The following is a 14,051-nucleotide window of genomic DNA, read 5'->3' as shown; positions in this document are numbered from 1 at the left end:
GTTGTTATTTTTTTTTTTTGTTATGAGTTTATGGTTTTAAGGGGAGACCCCTTCAATTAATTGGTATTAGAGCTAGAGTTCTTGAGTGCATTGACAAATCATCGATTGTGAGGCAATTTGCACTAGGATTGTGGTTTGGGCTAAGCATATAGATAAATCATTGACTGTGAGGTAGTTTGTACTAGGGTTTAAAAAAAAACACAAAAAATGCCTCCATGAAGAGAGTGTGGCAGAAGAGTTGTAGGTGTTACACTTGAGGGTTTCTAAGCCCTTTAAAGAAAAATACAAGCACTAAAAGAAAAAATGCATAGAGGAATAAATCTTTCCATAAAAGATGAAAGTGAAGATGAGGATGAAGTAGAAAAAAATGGCACAATAGAAGCCATTCTAAATCCAAAAGAAGAGAGGCTTTTTAGGGCCATCTCCAAGATTAGAAAAGGACCTAAGTTTGAGATCCCCACATTTTTAGGAAATCCTAGCCTAGAGAAGTTGATCAATTGGATCAATGAGCTAGAGGAGTACTTTAAGTATGAAGATATTGATGATCCTAATAGGGTCAAGTTTGCTAAGGCAAAACTGAAGAGACATGCAAAGATCTAGTGGTAGGAGGTTTAGTTGTAGTGAAATAGAAAGGGAAAGGACAAAATCACTAGATGGAAATGGATGGTAGCTAAACTAAAGTGAAAATTCATTCATGTGGGTTATGAACTTGATTTGTTGAAGAAAATGCAAGTGTTGAAGCAAGCAACAAAATCTATTCAAGAGTATACCGAAGACTTCTATCAAGTTCTCATTAGAATCGTCCATGTAAAAGTTGATAAGGAAAAAGTAGCCTATTATCTTTATGGGTTAAGGCCATTTTTTTTAGGATGAGTTGAGTCTAGTTTGAATGAACAGTATTGAGGAGGCATACTAGTTTGTCCTAAGAGTTAAAGAAAAATTGAACAAGAATTTTGACAAGAAGAATAGTGGAAGAGGTTGTGGTGGAAGATCTGGTGGATGATCTTATGGAGGTCATAATGATGATCAAAAGAACAAGGATAAGGATGGAAGTAGCAATCAGAACTAGAGGGGAAACAATTCCAATTGTTTCTATGATAAAAAAAATAGAGATTAGAGAGGAAGATGCAAAGGACAAGGATCAAGAAGAGGAGGCTTCTGTAGAAAATGTTTTCAGTATGGAGAAGAAGGGCATAGAGAATTTGAATGTTCCTAGCACCAAGGAAGGATAGATTGAAGAATAGAAGGCTAAGCTAGAGTTGCACACATTGGTGAAGATGCCAGATCATTACATTCTAAAGATGTTAAAAGAGGAGAACTCCTAGTTAATAGAAGAGTCCTTCCGAGTGGTGAGAATGAACCTTATCAAAGAAGTTTGTTTTGCACAAAGTACAGATCTGAAGATAACTATGGTGATGTGATCATTGATGATGGAAGTACTAACAATTTGGTGTCAGAAATGATGGTCACTAAGTTGAAGCTAAAGAGGTAGAAACACTTGCATCCATGCTATATTTCTTTGGTGCAAGATGACCACAAGGTCATGGTCAATGAGCAATGCTCAATGAAGTTCAAGATTGGAAGCTACCTAGATGAGGCACTTTGTGATATCATACATATAGACATATGTCATATGTTGCTAGGTTGGCCATGGTAGTTTGATAGGCATGCTATACATGATGGGCGAGAAAATACCTACACTCTGGCCAAGGTGGAGTGAAACATAAGTTGAAGTCATTGAAGGGGAAAGAAGAAAAGGTATGTAGTGCTACTAGAATATGTTTTGTTGATGGAAAAGACTTTCTCAAAGGTATTAAGTGTGAGCATATGTGTTTTGCTATAATTCTAAAAAATAATAAAGAACAAGTACAGGAGGTACCTATAGAAGCTACATATATGTTTGGAGAATTTTTTGATATTTTATCAGATAATGTACCTGATGGATTGCCCCCAATGAGGAAGATCAATCACCAAATAGATTTGGTTCTAGGAGCTAGTTTTCCAAACAAGGCAACACACATAATGACACCAACAAAAAGGGAAGAGTTGAATAAAAAATTTAATGAGTTGTTGCATAAGGGGTTGATGGAAGAGAGTATAAGTCCATGTGTTATAATAGTAGTATTAGCACCAAAGAAGAATGGAGAATGGAGGATGTGCATAGATTCTCATGTGATCAACAAGATCACAATCAAGTATAGATTTCCATTGTTGAGGATCGATGATATTATGGACTATTTGAGTGGAGTTGAGTATTTTACAAAGATAGTTTTGAAGAGTGGGTACCATCAGATTCATATCTGAGAAGGTGATGAGTGGAAGACTGCTTTCAAGACCAAAGGACTGTACAAATGGTTAGTCGTGCCTTTTGGGTAACCAATGCACCAAGAACTTTCATGAGGCTCATGAATGAGGTAATGAAGGAGTTTCTTGGTAAGTTTTTTATTGTTTACCTAGATGATATTTTGATCTTTAGTAAGACATTGGAGGAGAATTTGATCCATATTCATAAGGTGTTTGATAAGTTGAGGGAATAAAAGTTGTTGATAAACTTGAAGATGTGTAGTTTTGTAAAGAAGGAGTTGGTGAACATGGTATTTGTAGTCTCAGTAGAAGGTTTAAAAATGGACCTAGAGAAGGTGAAGGCTATCCTTGAATGGCCTACTCCAAGAGAGCGCGATAGAGGTAAAATCTTTTCATGGACTAGCTAGTTTTTATAGAAAGTTCATAAGAAGTTTTAGTAGTATTTGTGGACCCTTGACTAAAACAATGAGAGGGGATAGGAAAGAATTTAAGTGGACTGTAGAGGACATGAAATAATTTAAGTGGATTGTACGAGTAGATAAGAATTTTAATCTATTGAAAAAAAAGGTTACTAAGAAGCCTATTTTAGCACCTCCTAATTTTAACAAGGTGTTTCAAGTAGACTGTGATGGTAGTGGTACTTGTTACTAAAATTTTGCACACATGTAAAATTTTAAGCATACATGCAATGAAAGTACATAAGTTATATTCATTTCATTTTAACAATAGGAATGTCCTTGTATTTATTTACTATCAAATATATATTGATGTTTTCAAACAATGAAATGAATTAATATGCTGGAAAGAAATGATCTCACACAAGCCGTGAGTATAGCTCACTGTACTAAGTTTCTTTCATAAGGAAATACATGAATAGATATATATATATAAATGAAAGAAATAAAGAGTAGAGATAACCAGTCATTGCTTGTTGCTTTGACTGGTTATGAAATCTTTCCTGATGCACTCATCTAGCTTCAAACTCCACACTTTCTAGTAGTTGCAAAAAACATGAAAGCAACTGATGTTAGATCCCAAAGGATCTAAGCAATGACCGCCTATCTATAAAACTACATGCTTTATATGTTGATGCATTTCATTAAGAGAGAAAATAAACTAATAGAAAGCATAAATTTATTGTGATGTCACGAGCCTATGCTCAAACCTCACAGAACATTATGCTACAGGATTACAACAATAAATAATGATTAACATCACAAATGGCAAACATGTACTTACTGAAAGAAATGCATGAAAAGAATGTAGTTATGTCTGTAGATGGAGGCATTCTCAAACTAAGCTCAAGGATTCAAAAATGATAGAAACATACAACATTTAATATTTTCTTCAGGAAGAGAGGGAAAGAAATGGTATCAACTTTTTCATGGATCCAAGGCTATTTAGCTTGCAAGGAAAGCTGGGAAACATAATGAATCAATAAAAGACCGTGATGGTGACTTGTGAAAGTTCCTCATTTTGCTATGAGGCTAAATAAGATAGAGGAATGATATCTTAACAATGGTAGCATAGATTAATATGGTGAGGCAACAATTGATGAAATGGCTATTTTAGATAGTTTGAATGATTTGGAAGGATAGGACATAGTGGTGTCTTATTATGTTGCATCATACTCAAATAATACATGGTACCTTTTTACTAAAAAAATCCTCAGTAGTATATCACAATGGCCACTGAAGAAAATTCTCAGAGTTATATGCAATGTGGAACATCCTAAGACTAAAATCTATAAAAATTGATAAGGCCACTGAAGAAAATTCTCAGAGTTATATGCAATGTGGAACATCCTAAGACTAAAATCTATAAAAATTGATAAGGAAATTGTTGATGGATTAATATAAGCCGAAAAGAAACTTTTTTACTGTGAGATTGCTACAACTACTGAAACTGGATGGGATTTCAATTCATGATGGATGTGTGATCAGAAGAATCTCACAATATTGCATATCACTTCTATCATTCCCGTAGATCTGAATACTTATTTATTATAGATGGATTTCAGCTGCTCGGCAACTTACAATTGATGCTATCCTTTGGAACAATGAAATGGACTAGTGGCTTGATTATTGGTTTGATCAACAAAAATGTGAAAGCATTCAAATTAGTGATCAATAGGTTGAGGAAATCTATTAATGGGATATACAAAACCAAAAGCAAAAAAACATGGAAAAGGAGTCAAGTCATTGTAGACTACAATCGACAACAGTTGATGCTAGGTTGGATTCCACGCAGACTAGGAGGTGGTTTTGGGGAATGAAAGGAATCAATGCAACTGAGGGAACTGAGGGAACTAAGGAAGGATAGAAGGAATTGAGTAACAATCTATATTTCATGAAGCAAACTGTTGGAAATTCTTATGGGACTGTTGGCCTCCTCCATGTTATGGCCAACATTAGATCAGGGGTTCATATGGTTACTGGGTCCTATTTTGATAAATTCTTTACATCAACTACAAATATGAATGCTAAACAACGTGCTAAATACCTTGAGAAGGATGCACAATTGGAGGATGCACATTCCGTTGCAGCTTCTACAGGCGATACTATTGCTCCCGATCTGAATGTAGATGTGGATTTGCATTTTGTTTGCTTCACTTGTGTTGATGGTCAATTATATGAATTAGATGGAACCTAGTTCACGTGAAACTTTTTTGAAGGACACTTTCAAAATTATTCAAAATGTTGTTCGAAAATGTCCTAATTCTGTTGATTTCAATGTCATTGCGCTGTCAAAGAAAACCTGAGCTTGGATTAGAAAATGGTAATGATTTAAAGATGCTATTTTGTAAGATGTAGAAATGAGATATAGAGGTTGTAATAGCTGGATAAACTCAGAGCAGGCATACTCTACTGGTCACGTTATTCTCAGTTTGAAAATAGATTTTATGGAAAATACAAGACAACAAAGGAAATCTGTGTGTTGGTAAAACCCAAAAAATATAGCAGTAATAAACCCAAAAATGTTCAACAACTCAAATATAGAGGTAAGCAACAAAACCCCATTTGGGTTCTACAATATCAGATACAACAGAAATCCCAAATAGTAAAGTATAGCAACACGCATCATTTTGCATGGCATATATAACTTCCAACTTTAAAAGTGGACACCCACATATGTTGGATGTTCAAACATCAAGCTAGACGGGTTTAAAACAAGAAGCTCCTCAGTATGAAACTTTCAACAAAAAAAATCATGCTCTTCGAAGAAACCCATCTGGGTATTTGTAAAGACAATAAATTTAACAATACAATTCATCTTATTCTGCAAATGACAAAGTTAAACTCCAAAAATGCATTCGAGATCCAAATGAAAATGTGGATTAAATGACATAATAGTAGAGCAATAGCTTCAAATAGAAAAATATTCATGGCGACCAATGAAAACAAGTTCATGTACAAAATGATATATGTTTCATACCTTCAAGTGATATGAACAACTATCATAGAGTGAGCTCCAACGAATGTATATGGAGGAAGAAAGAAAAACCATCAGATGTAAATGACGACTCTGCAAGTCTCCTCAAACCCTCATCCCTCTCCTTTCTTATTCGAAGGCTTCAGAATATCAAATGATAAGAGTTAGGGTAAACTTAAGTTTCCATGCCTTATATCATTTTCTATATAACTTGGGGTTTGTGGCTTTTTTATGGGATTATAATCCCTTTTGAATTTCATTTGTATTTAAGGGGAGTGAGGTTGATTTCATTGTTAATATCTTAGAAGCCTTCTAAAATCTATAATGTTACTTGGTATTTTTGCATAACTATAACAAAGAAATTATGTTAAAATGATTAATTCTAATCATTTAATATTATTTTCTTAATTCTAAAAATGCAAAATAACAAGAACATTACTTTATTTATTTGTTTTCCTTTTGCATAAATGTTAATGTGAAGTATAAATATTTAAATGCCGTGATTATAAGTCATTAGATATTTTTCTTTTATTAATGCAAGAGGAATCAAGTGAGTCATTATATTCTCCTATTATGGTCTTAAAGTTTATAAGTCAGTTGGGAAACATATGGAGAGAATATAGGGGGTTGTGACTCTTTATGACTTGTTAGAGCATTTTTAGGGTAGTTTTGATGAGTCATGGGGGGCAGTTATAAGTTACTTGAGTCTTAGACATTATGGGACTTCATTTTGGAAGTGTCTAAGCCCTTTTTTTGAGGCTATCCATTGGCATACGACCCAAAAAAGTTGGGTATTGTACGGATTGAGTTGGGGAACTCATTTTTTAGGGGGTTTTGATTGTATGATGAAGTTTTGAGATATCTTTCTGAGTCCTGAGCTTTGTTATAGGGTCTTTAATTCAACATTTTTGAAGATATAATACCAATAACAATAGTGTGATCATGCTTTGTGGAGTTAATTGTTAAGCCCTTTTCCTTTCTACAATTCTATGTGCATCTGTGAGTGATTTGATGGATTAACTTGTGAATGTTTTCTTATTCCTTGTCTTTCTGTCTTTTCTAGTAGATTTGTGTAGAAAAGTAAGTTTTCTTGCAGGTTATGATATGTGGTTTTAGATGAAATTAATCAAAGTGAGGTATTAATTTATCCTCCTTTTTGTAGTTTCACTACTGAAACCTTATTATAAATCATTTGTGCAAGCCTTTATAGGAAGTTGTGCTTTATGTATGTTTCATAGAACTATATAATCCTCTTTGTTACATCTTCATATTAACTTTTGGTGTATCACCTCCTTAGTTTAAACTTTAGGTTTTAGGTTTGTTTTTTAGTCATTTATTACCTTTTCCCTGCAAGTTTTTATTGAGTTTTAGATTTTTTCACTGAAGAATCCAATAGGAGCCAGCCTAGAATCCGGAGGTTTCTTTTCATTAGCCAATCTCACATAGTGAAATGACTCCCATGTTAAGTAAGGGTTACTGAACATTGCTAGTTTAGTAGGGTGCAAATCCTGAAACTTAACAGTACTACAATAAGAGCTATTATGAACCAAGGAGGTAGACCTATTGCTTATTTTAGTGAGAAGTTAAATGATGCAAAAAGAAAATATTTTGTTTATGATCAAGAAGTTTATGTTATAGTTCAAGCATTGAATAAGTGGAGACACTAACTTCTTCCTAAGGAGTTTATTTTTTATATTGATCATCAAGCTTTACAATATTTGAATAGTCAAGGAAAATTGAACCAAAGGCATTTGAAGTGGGTTGATTTTTTGTAGAGTTATAAATTTTATTTGAAACACATGAGTGGAAAGTCTAACATAGTTGCAGATGCTCTTAGTATAAGACAACTATTACTGACAGAAATACAGAAAGAGGTGGTTGGGTTAAAGGAACTCAATACTTTGTATCCTTATGATCCTAATTTTAGTGAAGATTGGAAGGCTTGTATAGAACCTGTTACACTTGACAAGAAAAAGTGGTTGGATTTCATGATCTAGGATAGTATGTTGTTTAAAGGAAGCTAGTTGTAAATTCCTAGAAGTTCAATGAGAGAGAATCTCATCAGGGAGAAGCATAGTGGGGGATTGGCTAGACATTTTGGTAGAGATAATACCATAGCTTTGATTACTAAGAATTATTACTAGCCATAGTTGTAGCAAGATGCGAAGAAGTTTGTACAAAGTTGCAGAGTATGTCAGATGGCAAAAGGAGTAAAGCAGAATACAAGGTTGTATCTACATTACCCATACCAGAGAAGCCATGGGAAGATGTCAGCATGGATTTTGTTCTTGGATTACTGAGGGCGCAATGTGGGCATGATTCTATTTTTGTGGTGGTTGACAGGTTTTCAAAGATGGTACATGTTATACCTTACAAGAAGACTAGTGATGTTGTTCATGTGGTAGAGTTTTTCTAGGGAAGTGGTGAGACTACATGATCTTCCAAAGAGTATAGTTTCATACTGGGATACCAAATTTTTTGGGTTTTTTTGGCATATATTATGGAAGAAATTAAAGATGGAGTTGAAGTTTAGTCCATCACATCATCCATAGACTGATGAACAGATAGAAGTCGTGAGTCATAGTTTTGGAAACTTGCTGAATTGTTTGGTTAGAGACAAGCCAAAAGGATGGGATCTAATTTTACCATAGGCAAAATTTGCATATAATAATTCTGTGAACAAGAGTACTGGTAAATCACCATTCTAGATTGTATATGGGAGTAGTCCTAGAAATGCTTTTGAATTATGACATTTGAATAAAGGAGAGATAAGTAGTGTTGAAGTAGAAGAATTTGCTAAACATTTGAAGAACATCCATGAGGAGGTGAGGAAACACATCATAAAGATGAATACATAGTACAAGACTAAGGTAGATGTGAAAAAGAGGTATAAAGAACTTCAAGTTGGAGATGAAGTCATGGTTTATTTGAGAAAGGAACGTTTTCCAGTGGGTACATATGATAAGCTAAAGATGAAGAAGTTTAAACCATGCAAGATAATGAGCATGATTCTGGAAATGCTTATTAAGTGGAGTTGCCTACTGAATTGAATATTTCACTAATATTTAATATTTTAGATTTGACAGAGTGTTATAAAGGAGGTGATGGAGATGAAGTTGCAGAAGCACAATGGAGTATTCTAAATTCTAGTTTGACTACATAGGAGATTGAGGAGATACTGGATAACGATGTTGACAAAAGTATGAGGAACATAACTTATGAAGAATATCTAGTCAAATGGAAAGGAAGGTCACTAGAGGATTCATCATGGCTAGCAAGGGAGGAGGTTAATCATCTTGGTTTTCCTCTAAACACCTGAGACGTAATGGAGTCACTTCTCAAACTACCCAAGGTGTCTGATGTAGGAGCATCTTGGGTGCAAGAGCAATCTTCCATCACCCAAAAATATTTTATTGTTAGTCTTTTCTATTTTAATAAAGACTAGTAGATAGGGTGGTTACTATTTATGGGAACTTGCAATTTTTAGTAAGTTTGTCATATGAGCTCACAATGTTCAAATTTTTTACAAGAAGGTTCATTTTAGAGTTATAAGCCTACCATAAAAATATCATTGCTCCAACTTAAGTATCAGAGAAGTCGGTGGAAATTTTGTGGAAAAATCTTCAAGCTCACCATTGGAGACCTTAGAGTGCCCGAATGAGGTCTAAAAACTCAACAAAAGGGCACTTGCATGGTGTTGAGCCTATAGATCAGGAGTTGACATTTTCAAAAAGTGGTTATAATAGCCAATCAAAGAAACAATTCGAGAGTTGTGGCCTTTCAATGTTGGGCTACCTAAAATATCTGAAAATATTGTCAAAGATGTATTTGGCCAACTCTTTATGTATTGAGATCTATTAGATTTCCACAATCCATAACAATGCTTTTTGATTTCTGGGTTTGATTGTGTCTAGTTTTTTTACATCAACATTTCAGATCATACTACATGATCCATCATCACGATGCTAGAGAGAAAAGAACATAAGATAGCAGACAAAAAATGTAGCAATTGTTAAAGGAGGGGGGAGGCGATAGGGGAGGAGAGAGAAGGTACACCATAAACTTGACAAGACCCACCCTAAACATAAATGAGAAAAAATATATAAATCATAAAGGGGAGACCTGATAATAAATGGAGAAAAGTCAAACAGGTTACTTAAAAAAAAGAAAGCTTTTATGTGTGTGTGTGTGTATAAATATACAAAGATCTATGTATAAAGTTGAAAAGAAAGTCAAAGGACAAAAGAAAAGGTCAAGTGATGAAAGCCCACAAGACCAAAGATCATGAGGAGACAATAAAATAATTAAAAGTAATAAATAAATAAAAGAAAAAAGGAATAACAAAATAAAAACCTACAAATGTAAGCACATGAAGAGTAAAAAGTGATATATATATATATATATATATATATATATATATATATATATATATGTATATATATATGTATATATATATGTATATATATATGTATATATATGTATATATATATATATATGTATATATATATATATATATATATATATATGTATATATATATATAATGTATATATATATATATGTATATGTATATGTATATGTATATGTATATGTATATGTATGTATGTACATATGTGTGTGTGTATGTATATATTTGTGTGTGTATACATATATATGTATGTATATGTGTGTATGTGTGTGTTTATGAATGTAGGAAAATAAAGAAACACAAGAAGAGAGCAAACACAAATATAACGATGAAGAAAAAATAAAACATTAGGACACAAGAACACAGGAGAAACCCTAAAGTTGAGGAAGTGAAGCAATAAATAAAACAACCGATAAACCAAGGGGATGTGTTGAAAAATGTATAAATATATACATACATACATATATGTACATACATCCATATATATATATGCACCTATATCTACACACAGAAATAGACACATAGACACACACATATATATAAGGCCACCACGAGGGAAAGGCCCAAGACCTAAAAGAGAAGTACATGAAGGTAGGGATGAAAAAAGAAAAAGATAAGTGTGTAAGAGCGTGTTTACTAAAGCACCTCCCGACCTAAATGAGAGAGAGCAAAAGAGGGGGGAGAAAAGTGTGATAAAGAATAAAAAGGATCCAAGACGGAGGGAGAGGACAACAAAGGTGACGAAAGAAAAAGAAAAAGGGGGGAATAAGGTAGGGGGTAACAAAGAAGGGATGAGATTAGGACAAGAGGTCATGAGAAGGGGAATTTCATAGGGAGGATAACAATGGTTGCCAAGACATGGTTAAACCCCATCCCTCATCTCTATTGAGGTTAGCAGTGTTGTTATTGATAACAATGGCTTCCTTGAGCTTTCTTTTGACAAAGTTATCTTCCTTATACACAATTTGCGTCTTCTCTAAGAAAATGTGATGCTTAGTAGCTGAAGAATGCTTAGCTAAAGTAGACTTGAGGACCCATTCATTCTTTATGTTGGTGGCATGCTCTTTTATTCTAGTGTTAAAGGACTGACCAATTTCACCTATGTACAGTGTTCCATAAGAGCACATGATCTTGTAGACTTCAAAACAAAAAAATGTATCTCTAGGGTCTTTAATGGGTGGGACACAATATCGTACAGTGGATAAGGGCTTAAAGGCAACACAAATGCCTTTTTTGCCCAAAATCTTAGAGATCTTGTTGGAAATGCTTGCAACATAAGGAATAAAAATGAAAGAGGAAGATTTAGGGATAGAAGGAGGTGGTCTTGAGAGAGAAAGAAAGAAGGATTTCACCAAGTAGAAAGTAGTAGAGATTTTCTTGTCTGAGTATACATTCCACTTGAAGACATGACACAGATGCATGAGCTCTTGCTCGAAGTTGTCATTGTCACAGATCCTAAGAACTCTTAAGGCTAGTCTTTTTAGGATCCCAACCTTTTGACTAGGGTGGAGGTGGGAGGTGGCATGGAGATAAAGGTCAGTGTGGGTAGATTTATGAAAAAATCAATGACCCAAGGTACCATCATATTTTTTTAGGATTAATACATCAAGGAAAGGTAAGTGGTTACCAAATTCCATTTCCTTGGTGAATGAGATGCAAGGAGCTAAATTGTTGATATGGTTATGAAAATGTTCCAACTTGTCTAGGCCATGAGGCCAATAAACATTGGTGTCATCTACATAGTGTTTCTACCACCTAGGTTTGAGGGGGAAATAGCATAAAGCCATTGCCTCAAATTATTCCATATATAAGTGAGCGGTGACTGGTGAGAGTGGAGAACCCATGGCTACACCACAAAGCTCTGATACCATGGTTTTTGATCTTTACTCTTTTTGTTGAACTTTTCTCCTGAGAACCACAAAGATCTGATACCAATTGTTGAAAATAATCTATTGCGAGAAATATTCTTAAAGGCTAAGTTACCAAGAGGGGAGGGGTGAATCAATAACTTCTAAAACTTTTAAAAATTTAATCCAATCAATAATTAATCCAATATTGATTTAACTACATGCATGAGAAACTAAAATTATGAAAGCATACATAACACTTTGACACAAATATTTGGTGACCCAGAAACCTTCCAAATAGAAAGTAAAACTAGGGTGGGAATGATACCCACAAGCTTTTATACTACAGTATAAAGTTGGCCTTGTAAGAATTTGGCTTAGGCCAGAATTCACCCAAGAACTAAAGAACTCAACACAAGGAGTAGACCAAAATAGATAGAGTATGATTAGAATGGTGATATTCATTCAATATGATAGCTTAGACAACTTAAGAGTACACTAGGAGTGCCTATATATAAAGGCCTCAAGAGAGCTTCTAGAATGCATAGAAGTCAACATCATGATATGTCATACAACCAGGCACATGTCCACCAGATATGAGTTATCCTCCATTGTGTACGGGATTAAGTGTGATGATGTGAGGATAAGCCTACAGTGGTGTAGCATGCAAATTAGTGGTGTAGACAACATGTGCTAAATGAGGAGTGCAGATAACTATGTTGTCAATATGACAACTCAGTGAATGATGCATACTCCTATGTTGTAGACACCATGTGCAAAATTAGAGTTGCATAACCAATGAGAGTACACAAACTCCTAAGTGTCTCACCTAAAATAATAATAAAATAATGCAAAATAGTTAAATAATGCATTAACCTAAGTAAACTTAAGTAAGTGTAATAAGTAAATGCTTATTTACACCAACACCCCCCCTTACGTGCAACTTAGGGGAATGCACTTAAGCTTACAAAATCTAGGATGCAATGCAATATGGGTCTCGACTACTAGGCCATGTTAGGTATCCATGTACATAATGATATGCAATCTCTCATAAAGCATGGAAAGAGGGAAAACCTCATGAGAAATACCCTCCCCCCCAAAAAAAAAGAGATGAAACAATGTATGGATAGATGGAGTAATCAAGAGCCCCCCATTATGACATACATCTAGTATATACATAAGAGAATGATGAGAAGAGGAAGAGAGACAAGATGGGCTCTCCCCCACAAAAAGAAGAATGTCAAACAGTGACTAATCCGATGAAGAAGCTAATCCAAGACTACAGAATGGTGTTCCTCCCCTTAGGAAGAAACAATGCCAAGGGTACAAATGAGATGCTTCTACTGTGTGTGGAAAGAACCCCATGAATAAATGATGTCTCTAAAACTTGCTCAACATGTTGAAGAACTTGTCCAAAAGAACTGTCTATCTTTGCAACTGATGAAGAACCCTATTGCAACTGCCGATCATAAGTATCCACAATCACTTCAACCTGTGAGGATCAATCATGCAAAGAATGAACAAGAGAGTCATATAGAACCCTTGTGACAACTAAAGAAGGTAATTTTGCATCAAGAAGAAGAGGTAGATCATGAATACTATCCCCCAAATCTGCCACTGAACCTATATCTGGAAGACTAGATGTACCCTACTATTTTGGACCTATCACTGTGGCTATATATGCATGTGGACTGAACTGATGAAGTGACCTCTTACTACAACTGTTGATAGAACCCCACATGTCTGAATCTATTGAAGCACTATCACTGAAATCACTATCAGTGTCCACACTGTATGATGTGTGAAGAGGATGAGAGGACAAGCTTGGTGAACTTTCCTCAAAATATACATCCTTCTCCACAAATATCTAATATGTCTCAGTATCTAGAAGTCTATATGCCTTCACACCATCTTCATAACTAATGAAAGTACAAGGCTGAGATGACTGTGCCTTGAATCCCCTAGAAGATTTCTTTGCCCATGTAGGACAACCAAAGACTTTGAAGTGTGTCACAATAGGTTTTCTACTGCACCATGCCTCAAAAGGATTTTTTCCATCTAA

At 34.6% G+C, this 14,051-nt stretch overlaps 1 pseudogene; it reads left to right on the top strand.

Moving 5' to 3' along the window:
- Positions 1–4,485: 4,485 nt before the first annotated feature.
- LOC149575766 (ubiquitin carboxyl-terminal hydrolase 3 pseudogene) lies at positions 4,486–5,065 on the top strand (annotated as a pseudogene).
- The last annotated feature ends 8,986 nt before the right edge of the window (positions 5,066–14,051 follow it).

Source organism: Cupressus sempervirens, chromosome 2, assembly GCF_028749045.1.
Source record: "Cupressus sempervirens isolate cs-2001-9-10 chromosome 2, ASM2874904v1, whole genome shotgun sequence".
Classification (NCBI taxonomy): Eukaryota; Viridiplantae; Streptophyta; class Pinopsida; order Cupressales; family Cupressaceae; genus Cupressus; species Cupressus sempervirens.
The sequence above is the reverse complement of the archived record's forward strand: the minus strand, read 5'-3'. Positions and strand labels throughout refer to the sequence as shown.